General features: G+C 46.4%; 1 non-coding gene and 1 pseudogene across 1 annotated transcript; both read left to right on the top strand.

Annotated features, from left to right (window-relative positions):
- Nucleotides 1-1,118: 1,118 nt before the first annotated feature.
- Nucleotides 1,119-1,272, top strand: LOC113369423. Its single transcript, XR_003366483.1, has one exon. It is a non-coding gene; the product is annotated as a 5.8S ribosomal RNA (ribosomal RNA).
- Nucleotides 1,273-1,604: 332 nt separating this feature from the next.
- LOC113369424 lies at nucleotides 1,605-8,842 on the top strand (annotated as a pseudogene).
- Nucleotides 8,843-9,198: the final 356 nt, after the last annotated feature.

Raw genomic sequence — 9,198 nt, 5'->3', positions numbered from 1 at the left:
TGGACTACGGTCAAATATATGTGAATGTGGCGATCTAGCAAAGCTTCTCGCAGCGATGGTCTTTCGTTTTATGAACGTTTGATCGGAGCGAGTTTGAACTTATTTGGGTCTGCGGACCGCAATATAAAATCTATATATTTTAATAATATAAGATTTTACAAATTGACTCTACGGTCAAATATATGTGAATGTAGTTAGAACTAGCAAAGCTCTCGCAGCGATGGGTCTTTCGTTTTATGAACGTTTGATCGGAGCGAGTTGAAATTATTTGGTCTGCGGACCGCAAATATAAAATCTATATATTTTAATAATATAGGATTTTACAAATGGACTAAAGTCAAATAGATGGGTGGTGCAGCAGAACTGACGAAGCTTCTCGCACGAGGATCATTCATTATGAACGTTCGATCGGTGCGAGGTTAAAATTATTTGGGTCTGCTGACCACAAATATGAAATCTTGTGATTACCGACAAATTATTGCTGTAATCAAGTGCGCTCCTATAGTATAATATACTGTGGGCAAAAGCTTCTGGCAATGATCATTCGTTTCATTAACGTTTGACCGGAGCTAGTCGCAAAATATTGCGCAGTGTGCAAAAGCAGCGTGACGCAGTTACAACCGCTTAGCGCTCTTATGCTTGTGTGAGAGCACTGCCAGTTATATTGCTCGGTATCGCCAGATGCCTGAGCGAATGACGAAGTTCGTTGTGAAAACGGCGTTCTTTTTGATATTATACTTTAAACGCATAGCTCAATCAATTCTTTGGGCGCTAGATGAAAGTCTAGTGTTTTAAAGTCGATTGTAGTAAACGCTTGCGTTAGTATTCTATATACTCTGCACATTTTTCAAATTGTGCGAATTTGAACATTCGCTTCATTGCGTTGTTTTTAAAGAAAATGAAAAATTAGCGAAAGCAGATTTTTCAATCTCACACACAGTGAAATATTCATATTTCAATTTTGAAAACGAAGATTTTGTATCTCGGACCGAAACGCGAAAGCTTTACGGTGTACTAATTGTAACCATAATAATCATACTAGTTTCAGAATCGCCCAAGTTATCTTAAACGATTTCGAGGGAATCACACGATCGAAACATGTATAAATATAATAAATTCACCCTGAACGGTGGATCACTGGCTCGTGGGTCGATGAAGAACGCAGCTAATTGCGCGTCGACATGTGAACTGCAGGATACATGAACATTGACATTTCGAACGCACATTGCGGTCCTCGGATACTGTTCCCGGACCACCTCTGGCTGAGAGTCGTATGACATTACCAGACTGCCGCTTGTGCTTTAAACGGCTTGCCGGCGAATGATGGAGTTTCGCGTATTATGCGTGCCTCTTAAATAATTCACTCAACGTGTGAGCCAGTCCACTTTGCAACATCGGGACATTTCCGTTCGTTGACGTTGTGGGATTACGGCGGGTTGTGTGTTCCTAGAGATTTTATATTTCTTGCGACCCTCCCAATAACCGGAAACCCGAACTCTTCAAAATGCGGTTCGTTCCGGCAAATTGGACGATTCAAAGGTTCCTCGTCGATTTTGTGTGCGTTTAACGTTACTAACGTTTGCAAGCACATCATAATCATAATACGACCTCAGAGCAGATGAGATTACCCGCTGAATTTAAGCATATTACTAAGCGGTGGAAAAGAAACTAAACTAGGATTCCCTTAGTAGCGGCGAGCGAACAGGGAAGAGCCCAGAGCACTAAATCCGCGGCCGGAGACGGACGCTGGGAAATGTAGTGTTAGGGAGGATCCGATTATCTCGGTGCTTGCGGCGAGTTCAAGTCCATCTTGAATAGGGCCATTTACCCATAGAGGGTGCCAGGCCCGTAGCGACCGTTGCGCGTATCGAGAGGATCTCTCCTCAGAGTCGAGTTGCTTGAGAGTGCAGCTCTAAGTGGGTGGTAAACTCCATCTAAGGCTAAATATGACCACGAGACCGATAGCGAACAAGTACCGTGAGGGAAAGTTGAAAAGAAACTTTGAAAGAGGAGTTCAAGAGTACGTGAAACCGTTCAGGGTGGTAAACCTGAGAAACCCGAAAGATCGAAAGGAGAGATTCAATGTTATCGTTGTCTTCCATTTAGTGGCGTGCGATTGACCGGGATTCGTCCCGCGATACGCCGTTGGTTTATGTGTAAGGCGGGCGTTGGCATGCACTTCTCTCTCAGTAGGACGTCGCGACCCGTTTGGTGTCGATCTACGACCGCGGCGGTAGCCTGTCATGAATTTATTCGCGCCAGACGCCGCGTGCTCCGGTCCGACTGCCAGACGGTATAAATGATATGGGATAGGGTCGCCTTTTAAGGTTCGGGCCGGTTGCAAGCACGGACGGTTATCGGCCGTCGGGACCTAGTCCGGCATCGATTGCGCCTCGAGATCTGTAAGCGACCGTGTTCTCGAAAGGAACTATTCCGGTCAACGATGCTATTGCTTGGGTATTTTCAGGACCCGTCTTGAAACACGGACCAAGGAGTCTAGCATTGCGCGAGTCATTGGGAAATACAAAACCTAAAGGCGCAATGAACGTAAAGGTTGGCTTAAGTAAACTGAGGGATGACAGACCGCATCCACGGATGCGTGCTTGCAATCCGAGGCGTCTCACTCTCATTGCGAGAAGAGACGCACTCAGAGCGTACACGCTAGGACCCGAAAGATGGTGAACTATGCCCGGTCAGGTCGAAGTCAGGGGAAACCCTGATGGAGGACCGTAGCGATTCTGACGTGCAAATCGATCGTCGGAACTGGTATGGGGCGAAAGGCTAATCGAAACCATCTAGTAGCTGGTTTCCCTCCGAAGTTTCCCTCAGGATAGCTGGCATTCGATGAGCGAGTTTCATCCGGTTAAAAGCGAATGATTAGAGGCCTTGGGGCCGAAACGACCTCAACCTATTCTCAAACTTTAAATGGGTGAGATCTCTGGCTTGCTTGAATAGTGAAGCTAGAGATTTGGATCAGAGTGCCTAGTGGGCCATTTTTGGTAAGCGAACTGGCGCTGTGGGATGAACCAAACGACCGAGTTAAGGCGCTAAACGACGCTAATGATATACCATGAAAGGCGTTGGTTGCTTAAGACAGCAGGACGGTGGCCATGGAAGGTTGGAATCCGCTAAGGAGTGTAACAAACTCACCTGCCGAAGCAACTAGCCCTGAAAATGGATGGCGCTAAAGCGTCGTGCCTATACTCGGCCCGCCAAGGCATGAGAAAACGTTCATAATTAGTTCGTTTTGACGCCTGGGAGTAGGAGGGTCGCGGTGGTGTGCGCCAGAAGGGTTTGGGCGTAGGCCTGCTGGAGCCGCCATCGGTGCAGATCTTGGTGGTAGTAGCAAACTCCAGCGAGGCCCTGGAGGACTGACGTGGAGAAGGGTTTCGTGTGAACAGCCGTTGCACACGAGTCAGTCGATCCTAAGCCCCAGGAGAAATCCTATGTTGATGTCGGTGTATTTTATTTTGAATAAAAATTTCACACCCATCGGGCGAAAGGGAATCCGGTTCCTATTCCGGAACCCGGCAGCGGAACCGTTTACAAGTCGGGCCCTCGCAAGAGAGTTCGTCGGGGTAACCCAAAATGACCTGGAGACGCCGTCGGGAAATACGGGAAGAGTTTTCTTTTCTGTATGAGTTTCGAGTTCCCTGGAATCCTCTAGAAGGGAGATAGGGTTTGGAACGCGAAGAGCACCGCTGTTGCGGCGGGGTCCGTATCTTCCCCTCGGACCTTGAAAATCCAGGAGAGGGCCACGGTAGGTGTCGCGCCGGTTCGTTCCATATCCGAGCAGGTCTCCAAGGTGAAGAGCCTATAGTCGATAGATAAATGTAGGTAAGGGAAGTCGGCCAATTGGATCCGTAACTTCGGGATAAGGATTGGCTCTGAGGATCGGGACGTGCCGGGCTTGGTTGGGAAGCGGGCGTAGGCCGATGTGCCGGGCCTGGGCAAGGTGAAAGTCCTCTGTGACTTATGATCCGAGCTCGGTCCCGTGTCTAGGCCCCCCGCGGATATTTCTTGCTGCGACGAGTTTCTGTGCCGGCTTCGGTCGGTCAGTCGTACTCTTCGGCCGCCATTCAACGGGTCAGCTCAGAACTGGCACGGACTAGGGGATCCGACTGTCTAATTAAAACAAAGCATTGCGATGGCCCTAGCGGGTGTTGACGCAATGTGATTTCTGCCACAGTGCTCTGAATGTCAACGTGAAGAAATACAAGCAAGCGCGGGTAAACGGCGGGAGAGGCTGCGGTTTCATTGAAGCCAAGGTCAAGCACGTGGCCTCCCCGAGGTCGGTTGCGTAGGAGACTGTGGTATCTTTGAAACCGCAGTCAAGCACGTGGCCCCTTCGCGTGGGTCCCAAGTTAGTACCCCTCCGGGGGGAACTAAGAGCCACCGCTGCGATAGTGGACTCTGGGGCTGCCACCCCTCTCGTTCCCAAATAACAGTCGGTACAACACTAAATAATAAAGCCTCGGATGAAACTAATAACCCGGGTAGGCCCACTGGCTTACCCACACTGACTGCATCCGGAGGTCATATATGCCGTTTTCCACAATGCGGCAAGTCTTTCCAAACAATTATTGGTCGTGGTGTTCACGAACAAAAGGTGCACAAAGATTGGTATGACAATGAGCTCGCTCAAATTGACACGAAAAAGGCTCGATGGACAGATGAAGAACAGGCGCTTATGGCTAAAGAGGAGGCAAATTTGGTGAAGCAAGGCACCAAGCATATAAATAAAGCGCTCCAACTTCTAACACCAGGACGAACTCTGGAGGCCATAAAAGGCCAAAGGCGCTCCCCAAAATATAAAAGCCAAGTGTCTAAGTTCCTTCAAGAACCAAATAATGATAACACCGATAATGAAAGTTCAGCAAGAGAGTCCGATAACATTAAAATAGAGTTAGAAACAGCGTTGAAGCAGGCTGTTGCGATGGATAACGCTTTTAATGGCCAAAAGCTGGCAGAGATATGCTGCCTAGCGAATACATTCCCACCTATCGAATTAATGGCCAGAGTACCAAAATACTTACAAGAGACATTTCCTAATAACACCAAACCCACTAAAATAGCCAACAATGTTACAAAATCAGTAAGCCGGAACAAGAGACAAATGAGGAGGCACGAATACACACTAACCCAAAAACATTGGGCCAAAAATCCCTCCAAATGCATACATTACATATTAGAAAATAAAATTGTTTCTAACGCTCCGCCACCTGATATAATGACACAGTACTGGGCTAATGTTTTCACCAAAAACTCCTGTGCAACTCCTGGCTACCAAGGAACCAAAAATTTAGACCTTTCTCACATATGGAATACCCGGCTAAGTGTACTGCCCCCGGACCAGATGGCGTTTCAGCCAGTCTTTTAAGGTCCGTGCCAGTCACCACAATGGCAAACCTATTGAATTTATTCTTATATATGGGCCAGATTCCACCACACCTCATGGAATCATATACTACACTTATTGCAAAAAAAGATAATGCGACTGAGCCGGGAGACTATAGACCGATAACGGTGTCTTCCGTTCTAATAAGACTTTTTAATAAAATACTTGCTTAGCGCTTAATGAGTAGTATAAAAATTGATAGCAGACAAAAGGCGTTTCAACCTGTGGACGGTTGCGCACAAAATATACTCATCCTGGACCATTTACTAAGATACCATAGACAAAACCATAAACATGTTTATATAGCTTCAATAGATGTAGCTAAAGCGTTTGACTCAGTGTCCCATCTGGCGCTGATCGACACCCTCAGATACTACAACCTTCCGAAACAATTCATAGAATACATACAAGACAGTTACACAAAAGGTTGGACGAGGCTCCGGTCCAGACGATGGGCCTCGGATCCCATTAGTCCGAGGTGCGGAGTCAAGCAAGGAGACCCTCTGTCCCCAATCTTCTTTAATCTAATACTTAACAGAATGATAGAACAAACACCATCCGAAATTGGGGCAACTATAGACGGCAAGCAAATAAATGTATTAGCTTTTGCCGATGATCTAATATTAGTAGCGTCCACAGAGAAAGGACTACAAACCCTTTTAAATCAAACCAACGAATACCTAACAAACTGCGGACTGTCCACAAACAACAGGAAATCATTCACACTAGCAATCAGAAACGTCCCGCACGTTAAAAAGTCCATTGTCGATAAAAACATAAAGTTTGAGTGTGGTGGTCAAGAGCTGCCAGCGATAACAAGAGCAACAGAATGGAAATACCTAGGTTTGTCATTTACCCCCGAAGGGGCGAGCTTGCGTGACCTTAAATGTAAACTACAAGAGATTATCGATAAACTCACAAAAGCCCCCTTAAAACCGCAACAGAAGCTCTTTGCCCTAAGAACCGTAGGCGTCCCAAAACTACTCCATGAGTTGACACTTGGGAATACTACACTAAGCCTGCTGAAATCCCTGGACAACTTGGTGAGAAAAGCGGCAAGAGCATGGCTGAAACTGCCACATGACACCACCAAAGCGTATTTCAACGCTAACTACAAAGACGGAGGACTGTCCCTCCCATCTCTAAGATGGATAGTGCCGCTCAGAAGGAAAATTAGGATACAAAATTTAGGAATGCTGGAAAGCAACTTTTGCCACCAAGAAATCACGCAATGCGAGAAATGTCTGGGTGATACAGATAACGCTATTATTTCTACGAAGCAAATAGACGAAAGGTGGGCCTGAATCCTTCATTCTTCGGCGGACGGAAAACCACTGGCAACGTCTAGAAAATGCCCCCAACAACATCGGTGGGTCATAGACGGAAATAGACTTCTGACGGGCAAGGACTACATAAACTGCATTAAAATGAGAGTTAATGCCCTACCGACACGTAGTAGGACAACCAGAGGAAGAAATGAAGACAGACTCTGTCGAGCGGGCTGTAATGCTCCAGAATCTCTAGATCATGTCCTACAAATCTGCCACAGGAATCATAAAGCACGGATTGAGAGACATAACGCAGTAGTTAACTACGTCAAAAGGGCCTTGGAAAAACACCACTCTACGGTTGAGGCTGAGCCGGTATTTAAGACCAACCAAGGGACCAGGAAACCTGACCTTATAGCCATCCACGACAACCGAGCAATACTTCTAGACGCGCAAGTTGTCAGCGGATCTAGCGACCTGGGACTGGCTCACAAACGGAAAATACAATATTATCAAGATCTTATAGAACCGATTAAAGTGAGGTATAACGCCACTGACGTTATGGTAAACACTATAACTCTCAATAATAGAGGTATATGGCATGAAAGATCGGCCAACTTTCTTGTAACAGAAAACATCCTAAAGAAAGACGAGCTTAAAATAATCTCCACCAGAGTATTAATAGGAGGACTAATGGGTTTTGGAAGGTGGACTAAATGCACCAGTTATAAACACGTGAGAGAAGGAATTGGATAGCATATGACCTACGCCGGACTATGCGTGCTGCCTGCGCCAAGATCCTCCAGGCAAAATACTAGGAGTTAGGTTTAGTGGGTATTGCCTTCGGGTCGAGTCCCACACTGCCTGGTCAACTTGGCGACCGGCGTGCGTAAATGCATTCCCCTCCTAGCCAAAAAAAAAAAAAAAAAAAAAAGAAAAAAATAGCCAAATGCCTCGTCATCTAACTAGTGACGCGCATGAATGGATTAACGAGATTCCCACTGTCCCTATCTACTTTCTAGCAAAACCACTGCCAAGGGAACGGGCTTGGAAAAATTAGCGGGAAAAGAAGACCCTGTTGAGCTTGACTCTAGTCTGGCATTGTAAGGAGACATGAGAGGTGTAGCACAAGTGGGAGATAGTAATATCGTCGGTAAAATACCACTACTTTCATCGTTTCTTTACTTACTCGATTGGGTGGAAAGCGTGCGTCGAAAACTTGCGTTCCGACTGTCACGGTTTTCTAGAGCCAAGCGCATAAGAGTGGTGTGAGCCATAACGCCGATCGCCAACAATACTCTAGCGTGATCCGATTCGAGGAAATTGCTAGGCGGGGAGTTTGACTGGGGCGGTACATCTGTCAAATAATAACGCAGGTGTCCTAAGGCCAGCTCAGCGAGGACAGAAACCTCGCGTGGAGCAAAAGGGCAAATGCTGGCTTGATCCCGTTGCTCAGTGTGCACAGGGACTGCGAAAGCATGGCCTATCGATCCTTTTGACTTGAAGAGTTTTCAGCAAGAGGTGTCAGAAAAGTTACCACAGGGAAAACTGGCTTGTGGCAGCCAAGCGTTCATAGCGACGTTGCTTTTTGATCTTTCGATGTCGGCTCTTCCTATCATTGCGAAGCAGAATTCGCCAAGCGTTGGATTGTTCACCCACAAATAGGGAACGTGAGCTGGGTTTAGACCGTCGTGAGACAGGTTAGTTTTACCCTACTGATGAATCGTCGTTGCGATAGTAATCGTGCTCAGTACGAGAGGAACCGCAGGTTCGGACATTTGGTTCACGCACTCGGTCGAGCGGCCGGTGGTGCGAAGCTACCATCCGTGGGATTATGCCTGAACGCCTCTAAGGCCGTATCCTTTCTAGACAAAGTAAGCAACGATATCTCTAAGAGTCTCGTGAGTCGAAAGGCTCAATACAATGTGATTTATTAGGTATTCGGCACACGCCGTTTATCGCACGAGCCATTTTTAGCCGAATGGGGCGCTGGACAGGGGCGATATCCGTCCGTTATATCTGTTTTGCCTATAGCGGTCGAACATGGGTCACTAGTTCGATGTAGAGACTCGGAATCGTTTGTAAACGACTTAGGTACCTGGCGGGGTGTTGTACTCGGCAGAGCAGTTACCACGCTGCGATCCGTTGAGACTCAGCCCTTGGCTTGGAGATTTGTCATGTTGGCTTGACGTCACCCCACGCTATTAGAGCATAAGCCTTAAGCCGTCGCATTGCAGCATGCCACAATCAGTAGGCTTGACAGTCGAAAACTTGTACATGCTGTACATGTGACACTTCTTCGGTATCTACCTAGCTATTTTGTACAACGTGCGTGAGTCAGCACGTAAATCAAAACTTATCGACAAATTTCAATACTAGAAATATTCATTATTTCTTTCAATAACCATAATGTCAAGAGAATATATATATAAATATTTTTCAAGTTTACGAAATATATGTTTTTAAGAGAAACTTTTCATAATTTTTTAATATAAATATATGATAAAATTCATTAAATTCTAAATAGGGAGA

This window comes from Ctenocephalides felis, unplaced genomic scaffold, assembly GCF_003426905.1.
Source record: "Ctenocephalides felis isolate EL2017-DRISC unplaced genomic scaffold, ASM342690v1 CF-g0.4_SCAFFOLD_01334, whole genome shotgun sequence".
NCBI classification, from domain to species: domain Eukaryota; kingdom Metazoa; phylum Arthropoda; class Insecta; order Siphonaptera; family Pulicidae; genus Ctenocephalides; species Ctenocephalides felis.
Note: the sequence above shows the minus strand (reverse complement) of the source record. Positions and strands in the feature narration are given on the sequence as shown.